Raw genomic sequence first — 16,875 nt, 5'->3', positions numbered from 1 at the left:
TTTAGTTTACCCGCAGTGCTGTTGTTTAAGTTTAGTTCAGTAACATTAGCCTGTCATGTACTGTTTGTTTTTGGTTCACTGAATCACGCATGCGCAGTACTATCGGTTCACAGCTCAAATTTGATCTCAGTCAGTGTTACGTTACTGTTCTAAAAATTGAATGAGAGTATGTATTGGATTATTTTGAGTCAGAGGTGGTTATTAGGCTTGTTAAAAAGTAAGTAATTTGTTGATAAGTGCTTACTGGAGACACGAATCGTTTCAAATGATTCATTTCGTTTTGGTGAACTAGCTCAACCGGTTCATTTAGAAGATCCGGTTAAAAAGATTCTTTCGTGATTGCGATACAGAAATGAAACCCATTATTGGGCACAAATGTGTTAAAGTAATAGTTTTAAGTGTCTGTATTTAATGCTGTCACCGTGCTGCTGCCAGGACCACTCGTTGTTTTTGTCGCGGGAGCAACAGCGAGGACTGACTGGAGGAGAACCGACTCAATCTGGCCAATGGCAGCAGGATTACAGATTTACAGAGGTGTGAAAGGGTCAAACATCTGCAGCGCGAATTATATTTACTTCTAAACGGTTTACAGTTCGATTGTGTATTAAATACATTTACAAATACGAAAACGAAGGAGGTTTTTGCTTTAATTTTAGTTAGTTTCAGTTAGTTTTGTATGTGCACAGTACAGTTTCACACTGTAAAAAAAAAATCTGTAACAAAAGCAGAGAATGTGCTGGTAATTTTCTGCCAGTACATTCTCAGTTTTTTACAGAACTTCCTTCTTTAAAAATAATCTGGTAAATTTACAGAAAAATACCAGCAGCTGTGGTTGCCAGTAATCTGCTGTTTTAACATTTTACATTCGTAAATTCAATTTACAGAATATTTCTGTTAAAAATGCATTCCACATTCTGTATTTTATCGAACACATTTAACCCCTCAAATCCCAGAGCAAAATTCTACTTCAAAAAAAAATTCTAGAGGACACAACTAGTGTCCTCACTACAGAGGGTTGAACACTCAGACAGTGATGAAGTTAATGAGATAATTGTCTAATTGAAGGATTGAGTATACACAATATCCTGCCTAGTTAACTTAAATAACCTAGCTATGCCTTTAAATGTCACGGGGGTAATAATTCTGACTTCAACTGTATACTATTTTTTATAGAATATAATGGCTCAAAAAATGTCAACAGTAAAAAATAAAAAGTTTACTTAATATATTGATTAGCCATTCGTTGATTTTCCCAGAAATCCCTGCATGACATATCAATTTTTATGCTTTTTGTTGACATTAATTTGGTCCCTTTTTTTCTCATTAGTAATGTGTTTTATTTTTCATCTAATGTTGATAAGTAAAGTTTATTCCATTACTTTAATTTTATGTCTGTTATCATGATGACATGAGTTGAGGGTTTAGTAGTTGTGAGAATGATGCTGAGCACCTTCTCTGAGTCACATGTTTCTCTGCTTGTAGGAAAGGTTGTTTGTAATGAGCTTTGGTTCATGATATGACTTTCTATTTGTTTATGGCTGTGTTAACACGCATGTCTCCAGCCTCCGGTGCCTTGAGTGCAGCTCTACACTAGACGTTTGGCCAGAGGAGAAATGGTCGTGCCCAAATAAGCCTTCAGTAGTTTCTCTCAAGGTTTTTTAATTCTTCACTTTCGCCAATTGGTGAAGTTTGCTCCTCGCTGCTGTCACCACTTGCTTGCATGGTTCAGGATCTGTAGAGTTGCGCAATGATGGATTGCTCTTCCATGTTTGGACTCTCAGTAGTGATTATTAAACCATACTGAACTGAGCTAAACTGAACTGAATGTAAACACTGAAAACTGAACTTCAGTTTCAATTTACTATCATCTTCTTTGTGAAGCTGCTTTGACACAATCTACATTGTAAAAGCGCTATGCAAAAACAGGTGAATTGAATTGAATGTCTGTGTAATAAAAGATATGGTGCATAGATGTTTGTACTTCAAGGCACCGCTGTCACCTCACAGCAAGAAGATCGCTGGTTTACGCCCCAGCTGGCATTTCTGTGTGGAGTTTGCATGTTCTCCCTGGTGTTGTTGTAAGTTTCCTCCAGGTGCTCTGGTTTTTCCCACTGTCTAAAGACATGCGCTATAGGTGAAATTAATAAACTTAATTGGCCGAAGTGTATGAGTGTGTGTGTGCATGAGTGTGTATGGGTGTTTCCCAGTACTGAGTTGTGGCTGGAAGGGCATCCGCTGCGTAAAACATATGCTGCAATAGCTGCAATTTTGCTGTGGAGATTTTATGAATGAATGAATGTTAGTACTTCTAATCACTGGTGTAGTAACACTAATGATATACGGTAGTTTACCGTAAATATTAGAAACTATTTATGTAGTTTGTATCATATTTTTAACAGTGAAAAACTGGTAACCACAGCTGCCATTTTTTTACCATTACTTTTTTACACTGCAGGGTGGAATTTTCAATATCAAAAGATGTCAGAGCTCACGTAATTCAATTCAAAACTATAAATAAACATAAAACAACTGTAAATTACAAAATAACTGTTATTGCTGGATATTTTTAAAGTATAAATCATGAACAAAATTACTTAATGTATCAATAATTCAAACACTAATCACTTTATTCTGACAGAAATAAAAGATGTCCACATACACAGAGTTTCATGCCTCAGTACTTTGGATTCTGCCCAGACCAAAATCAAAATGTATCAAAAGGTGGAGCTGTGATCTAGATAGCGAGAGTTCAAGAAGCCGGTGCACAGAATCAGGAGCACAATCCATCACTCGTACACCTTATTCTCCACTGCAGTGTTTTGATGGAGATGCTCATATTCCGCATCCGTATCACATGGGCTGCAGATACATAAATGCTGCTCCACAGAGGATAACATAAACACAGAGAGATGGCGCACACGCTTTGGCTCTCCTTCATCCACACAGACATTTCGCTCGCTCAGGCACTGATACAAAAAGGCCAGAGAGCAGAGGATCAGCTTTCACAGGCATTATCATGAGGCCTGTAGTCTGTCCTTGTCTGAATAAATGAAAACACACCCACACGTTTTGCAGTGTATCGCATACTGTTCATAATAATATACACTGCAAAAAATGGAAAACGACATAATATCTGCTTTTCTTGGCATGCACGTTTGTATCCACACACACACACACACACACACACACACACACACACACACACTGCGCTCTGTTTTCTCTAGTGTAAAAGAATACAAAAGCGTCCGTCAATCACGTAAATAGGGCAGAAATGTGTCAACTTGATTATTCTTTTAACAAGCGCCACAATCACTGCCTTATTTTCCTCTGTCAGTGTGACACTCTAAAATGTCAAATTACCATACATGACAATCAAAATTAATATTGTGAGGTCTGGGTGGATTTATTTGTCTTTCGATTGAGTGTAATGAGTAGCTTACATTGTTTGATTTCTTATCTCCTGAAGGTCGGCGGTAGGTCTCTGTGCTTTTTTCTTTGCTTTTGATTTGTGCCCCCATTAACTCTAAAGACCAACAGAACTGTTATGGATATAATATTGCACATAAGGTGACTGCAAATGTATTTGGACACTTAAAAGCATCCAAATGTCATTGGATTGTACACTCACCGGCCACTTTATTAGGTACACCTGTCCAACTGCTTGTTAACACACCAATCAGCCAATCACATGGCAGCAACTCAATGCATTTAGGCAGGAAGACATGGTCAAAATGATCTGCTGAAGTTTAAACTGAGCATCAGAATGGAATAGAAAGGTGATTTAAGTGACTGAACGTGGCATGGTTGTTGGTGCGAGATGGTCTGGTCTGAAAATTTCGGAAACTGAGATCTATTGGGATTTTCATGCACAACCATCTCTAGGGTTTACAGAGAATGGTCCAAAAAAGAGAAAATATCCACTGAGCGACAGTTCTGTGGGCGCAAATGTCTTGTTGATGCCAGAGGTCAGAGGAGATCAGCCAGACTGGATTGAGCTGTTAGAAAGGCAACAGTAACTCAAATAAAGACTCGTTATAACCGAGGTCTGCAGAAGAGCATCTCCAAATGCATCAAACCTTGAGGTGGATGGGCTACAGCAGCAGAGGATCCCACCAAGTGCCACTCCTGTCAGCTAAGAACAGGAAACTGAGGCTACAATTCGCACATGGCTCACCAAAATTGGCAATAGAAGATTGGAAAAATGTTGCCTGGTCTGATGAGTCTCGATTTCTGCTGCGACATACATATGGTAGGGTCAGAATTTGGTGTCAACAACATGAAAGCAGGGATCCATTCTGCCTTGCATCAACGGTTCAGGCTTGTTGTAGTGGTGTAATAGTGTGGGGGATATTTTCTTGGCACAGTTTGGCCCCATTAGTACCAATGGAGGATCTTGTCAACGCCGCAACCTACTGTAGCTGAGTATTGTTGCTGATAATGTCCATTCATTTATAACCACAGTGTACTCATCTTCTGATGGCAGGATAACACGCCATGTCATAAAGCACGAATCATGTCCGACTGGTTTCTTGAACATGACAATGAGTTCACTGTACTCAAATGGCCTCCACAGTCACCAGATCTCAATCCAGATTCACACCATGGATGTGCAGCCAACAAATCTGTAGCAACAGCATGATGTTATCATTTTAATAGGGACCAATATCTCTGAGGAATATTTCCAGTACCTTGTTGAATCTATGCCACCAAGGATTAAGGCAGTTCTGAAGGCAAAAGAGGGTTAAACCCGGAACTAGTAAGGTGTACCTAATAAAGTGGCCAGTGAGTGTATATTACGAGTAGCATTGTTAATAAATGATTTTCCCTTCAAAAACTAGCCTCTTTGAGTGTCCAAATAATGTGTCATCAATAATATTTTAGAAGTTCAGATATTTTGATATCTTTCTATAAATATATCTAATGCAATGCCATTCAAAGTTTTAGTTTTTATGTAATTGTTCTATTTTTTACAAGGCATCTGGGTAAACTCAGCTGTTGGTATAATTTTTAAAACCTATATACGGTTAGTTTTTCATTTCTTATTAAAGCATGTTGTATTAATTGCAGAGGCCTTCTAAAGGCAATGTTTTCACGTTTTCTGCTCAGACAGATTGCTCACTGTGTATCAACTCCCACATTCAGCTTGTTAGTCATGTTGAAAACCTTGAGACTGTGGAAAGCGAATGTGCTTTTGATTCAAAACAAAGAATATAATAGAGAATATATATATATATATATATATATATATATATATATATATATATATATATATATATATATATATATATGAAATGACAAACTGAATTCAAATCTTCAATAGAAAAGTTAACCTAGGTCATGGGAAAATGTAAATAAAGTCTTGTTTTCTACATGTGTATGAATGAAACTTAAAACATGAAATATGTCACTTTTAAAATTAACATAAACTTTGTGTGTATTAAAAATGAACAACAAATGTTAGGGAAATAAAAAAGTTTCAGCAATGTTTGAAGAATTTCATCATTTAGGGTTCAAGCATTTAAGATTTCACCAGTCGCAGTTAAAGCAATGTAACTTGTTTACACAATGTTGGTGAATATGCTTTTTCTGGTTAGAATTTGCTTTAGATTAAAATTGTTTTCCACCCAGAAATTAAATTTGAGTCATCAAGTTTACCACTGTAATTAAGACATTTAAAGAAGCTGTATCTTGAATTTAGAAACTAGTGCTATTAATGCCACCGGTGACTGTATGATATGATTTTTGACAATATTTAGGCTACACCTACAAAAAAAAGAGCTTTCCCTATTTAATTTTTATTTATTTTATTTTATTTTATTTTATTTGTGCCTTGTCTCAAAAAAATATCTAAATACAAAACCACTGAAACTGGCCAAAATTATGTAATTTACATACCGAAGATACAAAAAATATATAGTGAAGAAGACTTGCATGCACATAAACCTTGTGCAATATATACAGTCCAACACAAGAATGAACATGATTGGGTTTTTTTATAAAGCTGTTTAGCTCATTAGTTTTTGCAGATTGGACACACGCATCAATTGGCCATTGTTGTTGTCACTGTTAGCAAACACCTAAGCATCATTTTAAGATTTATACACTGTGGCATGTGTTTAAAAACACTTTCACTCTCCCAAAACGCTAGTTTCAACAGGACGAAATGTCTTGACAAAATGACGAAAACTTTTGCAAATACAGCTAAATGTGTCTTAGTCTGGACAGAGCCTTAATATACTGCAAATCTTTAATGTACCTACAATGTGTCAGCTCAAAATACTCTTTTTGGGTGTGAGCAAAAACAGGCCATTTTTATATGTGCTATAAATGCATATAACCTGCATCCCGCCCCCATTTCAGAAGATCAAGTTAAATTAGTGTCTTAAAAAAGCGAAACAATTCCAAGGTTGTAATAATAGCAAATGGAAAAGTTTCTCTTAAAATAGGTAGTGATTATGTTGGAAAATTAATAACTAATTGTATTATTTATTAAATTGATAGGGGTGGCACGGTAGTGTATTGGGTAGTGCTGTCACCTCACAGCAAGGTTGCAGGTTCAAGCCTCTGCTGGGTCAGTTGCCATTTCTATATGGAGTTTTTTCTGGGTGCTCCAGTTTCCCCCACAGGTATAAACACTTGCTCAATATGAATCGGGTAATCTAAATTGTCCTTAGTGTATGTGTGTGAATGAGAGTGTATGGGTGTTTCCTAGTGATGGGTTGCAGCTGGAAGGGCATACACTGCGTAAAACATATGCTGGATAAGTTGGCAGTTCATTCCGCTGTGGTGACTCCGGATTAATAAAGGTGCTAAGCCAAAAAGAAGAAGAATGAATGAATGAATGAATGAATGAATGAATGAATGAATGAATGAATAGGTAATTTGTTATGTTATTAACTGATTACTGTCATGAAGTAAATCTATTTAACTGTTTGGTAGTTTAATTTGAGCTTAATAAATTGACAGATCTTACACGTACATTGTAAAAAAATGCTGGGTTCCACACAATACAAATAAAAGTTAACTTAAATGTTTTTACAAATTCAAGTGGACTGAAAATACGCAATTAAGTAGTTTGAATAAGCAGAAAAAAATGTTTTTGAGCGTACACAAACAGCTGAATAACACACTAAAGAATGAAAATAAACATGAAAAGGCACAATATTACCACTTTAAGTGAACTTCTAAATAAATAATATATAAATACAGTAAAAATAAACAAATAAATAAATAAATAAATTATAAATAAATAGATTTGTTACAAGCAATTCACTCATTCATTGGCAATAAAAAAGTGATTCATACTTAATTCTTAAACACAGCCCCTATGCATTTGCAGTTCCGCAGAAGTGTAAACAGTCACATACAGTATTTCCAGTGAGCCTGATTTAGAAACACTCTTTAAAATAAAGTATAAGAAACAGTACAAAGTGTAACAGTACACAGTATAAGGAAACATACTCAAAAAAATCTGCTTGTAGGGTTGTCATAATACTGAAATTCAGTACCAATTAGCTTCCGCTAACACTTAATCGCTGTTAAGAAGTGCTCAACAGAAATTAATGTGATTGGCCGTAAAGGTCATCGGTTCACCGAACTCACCGCTGTTTACTGAGTATAGCCACAGATACAGGGACGTTGGAGCATTTTAAAGCCACAAAGATCAGCTGGTTTGTCTACATACAAGTGATTCGCTGATGAATCGCGGCTTTAAAATGCTCCAGTGTCCCTGTATCTGTATTTACACTCAGTAAACAGTGGTGAGTTTGGTGAACTGATGACCTTCATGACCAATCACAGTCATTTCTGTTGAGCATGTGAACACAAAGGCAAATAAGTGCTGCAAGAACAAGCTCAACAGTGCTCAAATATTAGTGGGAATTGGGTGTTTTTAAAATCTCAGTATAGTGACAACCCTACTGCATGTGCAAACTACTTATTTAAAATAAGCTGAAACAACATGATTCTTAAGATTTTTTATGGACAACTTAATTGTTTTATGTTTAATCCAATTTAACTCAATACATTCAGGTGGTCCCAACACAAATCGATTGTGTCTGCATTTTTTACAGTGCAAGAAACAAATGCATGATGACAGCTTCTTTATTTCTCTTTTATTTCTCATTTAAGAATTTATTGTGCTTGGCCTGACAGCTGAGAGAAAGTCAAAACCTTTTGAACTGGCTTGTGTTTTTAAGTAGCATCCATCAGTCTGTAGCCTATAGGCATTGTCTTAACCATGGAAGAACCAGGGAGAGCGTGTGTAAACACTTGTCTTTGTGCGTTCGCTGTGCTCTCTCTTCTGTTCCGCTGTTATTTTTAAACCTGGGAGGCATCACATAATGTCTGTTTGTCAGTGTAATGTATTTAATGACACAGCACACTTTCCTTCCTTTTGAGTCATTACCATCCTCTAAATCCACTGAAGAAGCTCCAGAGGTCACAGAGCCATGGCAACAGGCCTCTTCTGCCCAGCCCGAGTTCAACATCCACAGGGAAAAAGACTCTTAATGACATGCTTCTTCTGACATTAATAATAAGCTTCCATTTTAACAGTTTATGGTACATCATTGCTTACGAATGTGCTAGAAGTTTGTGGAGTTTTTATGGTTTCTAACATAAAGGAATACAGTAATTCACCCAAAATTAACATTCATTTATTCAGCTTTTAGTTGTTCCAAACTGGATTGACGTTCTTCCTTCTGTTGAACACAGAAGAAGATATTTAGAAATAGGTTAGAAACCTTTAACCAATGACTTTCATGCTTTTGTTTTGTTTTCCTACTAATGGATGACAATGGTTACAGGTTTTCAGCTTTCTTCAAAATAGCTTCTTTAGTGTACAACAGAAGAAATATACTCATAAAGAATTGGAACCACTTGACGGAGAGTAAACGGACAGTCAATTTTGGTGAACTATCCCTTTAAGACCTTGATGCAAAGAATGAGCTGCCATTTATATTATTCTGTATTGGCTGAGGGTCCACTTATAATGTTATAATATAGTTTTACATCAAAATCATAACGTGTAAGGATTAGCTAACAGCAAAAATAAGTGAACAAGTTGAATCTAATGTGGTCTGGGACATCAAATAAAAGTCATTTACTTCTTTCTAATGTTAGGATCAGAATTAAGGCAATAAAAAGACTGTTTTTCCACAATTTGCCACTGCACTGCATCTTGTTAAAGGGGCAGTAGGTGATCTGCCAAAATGCTAACCGCTTAGCATATTATCTTTGGACGGCGGGGAGGGACTGTGCTTCAAAGCCACACCCCCTGAAATTGCGAGCGCGCGCACCACGTCACAACAGCTGACAGACAACTCACTAGTTTATGTCATTCGCCAGTTAGTTAGTGCCAGCGCTGTGCAGGAATTACATGAAATACTTTGCCACACATACATGCTATTTCAGAGCGAATATTCAGAGTAGCATGGTAAACAGTATAGGGAGGCTATCATTGTTCAAAAATGACCCAATGTGAATATAAAAGCAACTTCAGCTCAATAAAGCAGGTTAGGCGGAATAGCGCTATTTACTGGTGTTTTGTTGTTAAACTAAATATTAATCTACTTTATAGATGCTGTCAAAGAACCTTATGAAACTGAAAATAATCACATCAATCTTTCACCGGGAGATTTCAGTGGCTGAACAACACATCTGTGCATATAAGTCATTCATAACAAAAAACAATCTAACATAAAAGTTTCAAAACAGTACATTACCTGTCTAACAGTAATACTTCAGCCATGGTGTCATCCTTCCTTCAGCGTGCTAAAGTAACTCCAATATTGATTCAGGTTTTTAAAAGTTTCAATTCAGCTTTTGATTTCTCCCGGTCCGTCTCGTGACCACGCGGCCGCTTTAAGGGCAAATTATACCCACGCCTGGCTTTACAGTAATCGGCCCGAGCTCGGCTGTCCTTCGGCGCCTCCGGCTCCGACTCGGCATCTGCGAGTGGCCCGCAGCTCGCTCGGAGCGCATGCGTTTGTAAAGCAGACGGGCACGCGCTAATGGCGGATCTGCGTGAACAGATGCGCAGAAGTCGGAATCTACATTTGCTGACAGACAGTCTGACCTGCCTATCGGAATTATGGGAGATGGCGGTCCGACTCTATTTAATTGGATAAACATTTTTTAGTTTTATGCTTTACCCAGAATATAAAAATACATATAAACACATTTAGATCATTTACTGTAATCATTACTATTGGACTGTGAAGAGACTTTCAACCAGTACAACAAAAAATGTTTCTAAAGACAATCACCTACTGCACCTTTAACTTTTTAATTGCTTGGTTTTTGCACAGACTATATGGTTATTTACCTACAGTAAGAGTTTCTGGGCGGAGCCAAACAGACAGTGATGTAGAAATAGCCATTGAGCCATTGAGCACACAATGTCATAAGAGGTTAATATTAGATTAGATTTAGGTTGTGATGTCGGGTGACCAAAATTTTGTGTCTAGCCAGCATGTAAATTCAATGTTATATTGATGTCCAATAACGATGTTAAATGACATTGAAGTCTGGTTGATTTTAGGTTGTATTGGAATGTCGAGCCAACGTTTTAAATCAACATCATATTGATGTCAATACTGACATTTATTCGTAAGGTATGGCAACCAAAATCCAATGTCTGATAGACGTCATAGTCGTAACCTCCACACAACGTCAAACAGTAGCTTTATTAGACATTGATATTTGGTTGATTTTAGGTTGTGTTGGAAAGTGACCAAAATCCAACATGGAGTCGAAGTTTTAAAACAATGTCATATTAACATCAAATACTGACATTTATTCATCAGGCATGGCAACCAAAATCCAACATCTGATAGACGTCACAGTCATGCATCCAACCAACGTCAAGCTTTAACATCATTAGACGATATTTGGTTGATTTTAGGTTGAATATTGGACATTTACGTCAACCTGATGTTGAGCTCTGACGTCAACCCGATTTTCATTTCCAAACAAAATGCAACTTCCCCACAAAGTTGGGGTACAACATCAATCTGCTGATGTCCTGTGCCTGCTGGGGTGGCACATTCCACAACCTGTCATTTTTGCATATTGACTTCATTATTTGTATTATTTTACTTTTCTAGTAATGAGAACATTTGAACCACATGACTCATTATGTCACCTTTAAAGCATATTTTATTGTGTAATTTAGATTGCATGACCCCTTTAAATGTTTGGTGCCTCATAAACCTTTTACTATTTTGTATTTTTCTTCTTGCAATATATATCTTTAACATCTTTTCTTTCACATCTCCTAGACAATTTGAAAGCATGGTTCTATTTCTAAAAACTAGAAACCTTGGAGAAGCCAAAGATTGCAGGTCTTTGACAATGTTTTCAGCTCTGCATTCGAGAAAAGGTTTTTCTAAAAAAGATTTTAAAAAACAGATACAAGCTCTGAATTTATGGACACATTGGTGAATTGTCCATTCTTGAAGACTTTTTTAGTTTTAAATTAGCATTTAATTTGCATACAAAAAATCAAGTTAAGATAGTTGCAATTTATTTTGACTTTTAGACATTCTGTTGACTATGCGTAACTTTCCAACAGTATGTCAGCTTATTAGACTTTCTGCTTAACATTTTTTTTTTTACATAAATTTATCTTAGGGAAACACTATGATTGGTATTTAACACTAGATTACCAGATCTCTGTTTTCTTTTCATTGAGAGAGTATCACATTTCAGCTACATATGTAGTGTCCTGTGTTTCATCTTGCCTGATTTTGTTTGATAGCTATGTTCATCAGTGGTTTAACAAAAAACACTTCAATGATCTTGTCATTCCTTCAAAAGGTTCTTTAAGGTTTCATTGCATTATTAAAATAATCCTCACACTAAAATGGTTCCTTAAGGAACTAAAATGTTTTTTTGAGTACAAAAAAAGCAACACATGTTCATTCTGAAAACGTAGTCCTATATATTTCTGGAGGTCACAAATTATGTAGCCAGAGTCAAGTATGGCTGCCTTTCATCTTTAAAACGAAGGCTTCGGAGCGGTATGATGCCGTTAATTACCTTGCTTACCAGCTGACCACTTACCTCCATATGGACAGCTCTCCTGCTGTTACCAGTTTGTCCAGTTGCTGGCCATGTATGTTGGTGGACTTGAGACGCAGAGAAGAGTTGGCCACAATGACGGGGTTCGAGTCCGGTGAAGAACGGTTCCAGAAAGCAGGCAAGACAAAAATAGAAGCCAAAAAATAAAATAAACAAGTAAATACAAGGGAGAGAATGTGGTAAAATCTGAAAACAGGGTAAAAATCAGGCGAGGGCTTTTCTTTCTCTGGATTGCTTTTGAAAACACTGTCGGTTGGGTTTAGGGAAGTGGGTGAGCGAGTCAATCAGTTCTTTTGAAAACACTATTGGTTGGGTTTAGGGAAGGAAGAGGGTGGGTCAGTCAACCAATCGGTCAGTCATTTAGTCTGTCAACAGTCAGTCAACAGCGACCTCTGGTGGATTTACGCGAGAACAGCAGCCACGAATGACACTTGTGACAGAAATTTGAGATCATAAAAAGCACACAGCAGCCTCTGGTGAATTCCCGAAAACAAAAACTGCAAAAAAATGTAGCTCCTTGGACGTTTTAGGTGCTCTCCAGAAATGTATATAGCAGTACGTTTTCATAATGAGCCTGGGTTGCAAGAAAGTTTTACTTTGGCATTTCTCCAGAAACTCCCCTTTGAAACCTTTTTCTTAAATGACATAATTACTCGCAGTTCACATTTTCTATACTGATTAAACTTCAGTTAGTGAAGCTGAGATAAAAGCAAGAATAAACACCTCAAGAAAAAACATTAGAAATCCAAAAGTTAGTCAGAAAGGAAGAAATCTAGAAAGTGGAAATTTTCCTATAATAAATGTACTGCTTTCAACATTTATTACAGTACATTTTACATTTAGTGAGGTCTCATTTTTGAATCAGTTGGTCTTTAAAGGTTTTATGATAGTCATTATTTAAACATTGATATTTTAACAGTGATTTTAAGTTAGGCACATAAATATGCAAGTAAAAGGTTCAATATGTGCAGTTGGTTTTGTGCTCTGTCTGAAATATGGTCGCCCTATGTAAAAATTGCCCTATATTTGATATATTACCATTGCAACTCTGTGAACAGTCGCTTTATATTTGACTGTAGAGCTAAGAAAACTTCATTTAGAGGTTGTTCTTTACATTATCAGTCATGTTTAGATGAGAATTTCCGCATTATATGAATTTCTCTATGAATGCATTGCTAAAATTCTTTCCTCAGCTCAGTTCAATTTCTTTTTCTTTTTCTCTCTCTCTGATAGACCTGCCTTGAGGTATTCTGTAATAACTGAGAGGATGAAAAAAGTGAACTGGAGCACCTGTCCCCTTTTCCCCCCCCTTTTCCTCCCTGCACCGCATTCAGTTCATTTCAGAGGTAATGATCCCTCCTCTCCACTTTAAAAAGAGAGACAGAGAGAGAGGACAAGAGTGCGCTTGGAGCTCGCAGGGAGGGCAGGTTAGTGAAAAGACCTGATCCTGTTTTGTACTGAAGGAGAAGAGGGTCTGCATCTGTTCACATTCGAGCACGTCCATCCTTATTTCCCTGCCAGCCCATGCAGCAAGACTCCATTAAAGAGAGGGGAAGGGAAGAAGAGAGAGATAAAAGAGGTGATGTGAACATGATGTCCTTGCATTCTCTAAGTGATCTCTGGTGCCCTCCTTCCCCTTTTCCAACTCGGTCTTATAGGATAATAGCATGCCTCCGACTCGGTGCCGGAGAAAAAGAGGTTTGGAAAGAGAGACTGAAAGGATAGGGAAGGTCAATGGGACACCTGTGGCTCTGGATGGCGGGGAAAAAAGGTGTTCTCGAAGCTGGGCTGAAGGAGGTGATGAATAGATGTCCGAACGAACAAAAAGATTGGAAATGCTAAAAGTTTCAAGTTGTTAGTTGCTGTAGAGAATATATTCGGATGATTGTAGCTCTTCTTTTTTCATTTTCAGGTCCCCACAAATGATTTTTTGTATCTAGAAAATACTTTTATCCCAAACAATACTTCCCACATTAGTAGAACATCTTCATTTGGTGGAAAGGAGTAAATTGTTACATTTTTGAACATGACAAAATGCTTTCATTCAGGTAGTCTAGCTGATTTTTTTTATTATCTTATCAAAAAATAATGAGATCTGGTTTAGTGTTAACAGGAATGCAGGTTGACAGAAAGAGAAGACATTCATCAAGGCATTTAAGAGTTTCACAGTTAGCAGTTACATCCAGATTTCTATAATTTCCACATTAAAACTATTATAGTCATGTAAAATGCATAGTCAATACTATAGTGTTTTTGAACCATATAGTAAAGTAATTTAATTAATCTGTTGTGGTAATTCTATAGCTGTTGTAGTAATACAACTGTACAGTTGTTTGTTTGTTTGTTTCTTTCTTTGTTTGTTTTGTTTGTTTTGTTTTGTTTGTTTGTTTGTTTGTTTGTTTGTTTGTTTTTTTCGCCAACAAATGTTATGTTTAATAGATATCTAATAGAAGGATAAAACAAGGCTACATCTGGGTCTTCATAAAGACTTCAGATGTGTCTTCATTAAGTGCTGCCTTTTTTATTGCAGTAACAACAGGCAAGTACAACAGAAAGAAATACAAACAGGTAGAAGTATAGTACAAACATTACAAATCTAACTTTTTTTGCACCATGAGAAATGTGACAATTTTAAAGAAATATAATAATGGTAAAGCAAAAGGAAAATCAAATTATATTGTGTATATTTACAGTTATGTATAAAAAAACTTTCCAATAAATAATATGAGGTTTATACAAAATCCTGAATTAAGGAATTAATGTAAAATATAATTAATGTAAAACCCTAAATATAAAGTTGTAATACACTGTAAAAAAAAAAATAAATAAATAAAAGGCTGGGTGCCACACAATCAATTGACAGCAACATGAATGAATTAAGTAACTTATTAGTTTTTCAAATTTATTTGGATAGAACAAAAGACAATTACCCACCACCCAAAAAATAATAATAAGTAGTTTGAACAAACAGCAAATGCTATTTTTGAGTGCATAAACAAATTACTAAATGCTGTAGTAGGTTACACCACAGTAAAAACTAAAGTACTGTATAATACAGCATTTATTACTTTTTATCAGATTTTCGCAGTTAGGAATTGTGTCGTTTCTGCTCAGTTTCAATGAGCAGTTTGAACTAGCAGTAAAATTATTTTTGAGTGTATTTTACAGTTAAAAAAACAATGAAGTATTTACTATACATAATTATAGTATTGTGTCGGCACCAATGGCATAGTGGTTAGTGCGTTGACACATGCTCTCCAGTGCTCAATTCCCACCTTGAGGTCCTATGCTGCCGATCCTTCCCCTCTCTCTGCTCCTTATGCTTTCCTGTCAATACTCTCTACTGTCCTTTCCATTAAAGGTGAAAACCCCCAATAATTATTATAAAATAAAATATTATATATAGTATTGTTTTCTTGTTGGATGCATAAGAGAAATATATTTGATATAATTAGATAGTATATTATACATATCACATCTATTTATGTATGGTTTTGAATTGCATCATGGCACCTTAACCTCTTTTATGGCAACTTTTGTAAGTCTAAAGCAGTGGTCATTAAACTTGTTCCTGGAGGGCCATTGTCCTGGAGATTTTAGCTCCAACCCTAATCAAACACACCTGAACAAGCTAATCAAGGTCTTACTTGGTATACTTGAAACATCCAGGCAGGTGCGTTGAGGCAAGTTGGAGCTAAATCCTGCAGGGACACCGGCCCTCCAGGACCGAGATTGGTGACCCCTGGTCTAAAGTCTGACTGAACTTAAAAAATATTAGTGTCCTTCTTTTCTCAAGATGCATGCCAATAATGTTTGTAATTTTTTTTATTTATTTATTTTTTTTCATAATGTCTTAATTGAACTATGTTCAAAGTTAGTCTGAGCCCAGTTTGTGAAACAAGGCCTTGTTATTGTAACTGTAAATGCAGTTTAACAAAACTGGCATTTTTGGTCGGATTAGTTTAAATGATACATTATTTTTGTTGGGCAGTACGACATCTCAGTGGTTAGCACTGTCTCCTCACAGAAGAGAAGAAGGTTCCTGGTTCGAGTCACAGCTGGTACAGTTGGCATTTCTGTGTGGAGTTTACATGTTCTCCCCATGTTGGTGTGGGTTTCCTCCAGGTGCTCTGGTTTCCCTCACAGTCCAAACACATACGCTATAAGTGAATTGGGTAAACAAAATTGGCTGTAGTGTATTATTGCATGTAAGAATTCGAGGGTATATGGGTGTTTCCCAGTACTGGGTTGCAGCTGGAAGAGCGTCTGCTGTGTAAAACATACAGTATGCTGAATAAGTTGGTGGTTCACTCCACTGTGGCGACCGTTGATAAATAAGAAACCATGCCGAAGGAAAATGAAATAATTATTTGGCTTGGTCATGTAAATTATGGTACAAAATCCAAGTCTTTTTCATGATATTTTACAGATTTATTTCTTTACCGACTTGCTGTGTGACTTCATTTACAGAGCTCTTCTGACATAACTACATCTATTAGTCATAGAGGATAGAGACATTTGTATGGACCGTGCTTTAGGACTTCAGCGAGACGTGTAAGCGCACGGTCACGCACACATTCTCACTTAAACCCCTTTCACTTGATTATAGGTTGCATGGAACGGTGAGATTGCATTAGTAAATCACATTGTGCATGCTCTGGTGTGATCTAAGGCAGCACTCAGAGCTCATGGAGAGCATTATTACACATGCTTACAGCACACATAAACCACCGGCACTCACCGCGGTCTATTTCAAAACTAGTCCAGCTGAGAGTGACTGTGGGAGGGTAA

General features: G+C 36.7%; 1 protein-coding gene across 2 annotated transcripts in view; it reads left to right on the top strand.

The window, feature by feature from the left end:
• Window positions 1–14,010, top strand: part of LOC147834029 (uncharacterized) — a 1,152,336-nt gene extending 1,138,326 nt beyond the window's left edge. The window contains exons 5-6 of one of the 2 annotated variants that reach the window (XR_015507929.1): window positions 13,318–13,511; window positions 13,606–14,010. The gene's annotated coding sequence lies outside the window, so the exon portion shown is untranslated. The remainder of the gene's footprint in view (window positions 1–13,317; window positions 13,512–13,605) is intronic. The other variant, XR_015507933.1, reaches the window with a different exon arrangement.
• Window positions 14,011–16,875: the final 2,865 nt, after the last annotated feature.

Source organism: Danio rerio, chromosome 14 (assembly GCF_052040795.2).
Source record: "Danio rerio strain M-AB ecotype USA chromosome 14, GRCz13ab, whole genome shotgun sequence".
NCBI classification, from domain to species: domain Eukaryota; kingdom Metazoa; phylum Chordata; class Actinopteri; order Cypriniformes; family Danionidae; genus Danio; species Danio rerio.
This window is presented reverse-complemented; position numbering and strand designations above follow the sequence as displayed.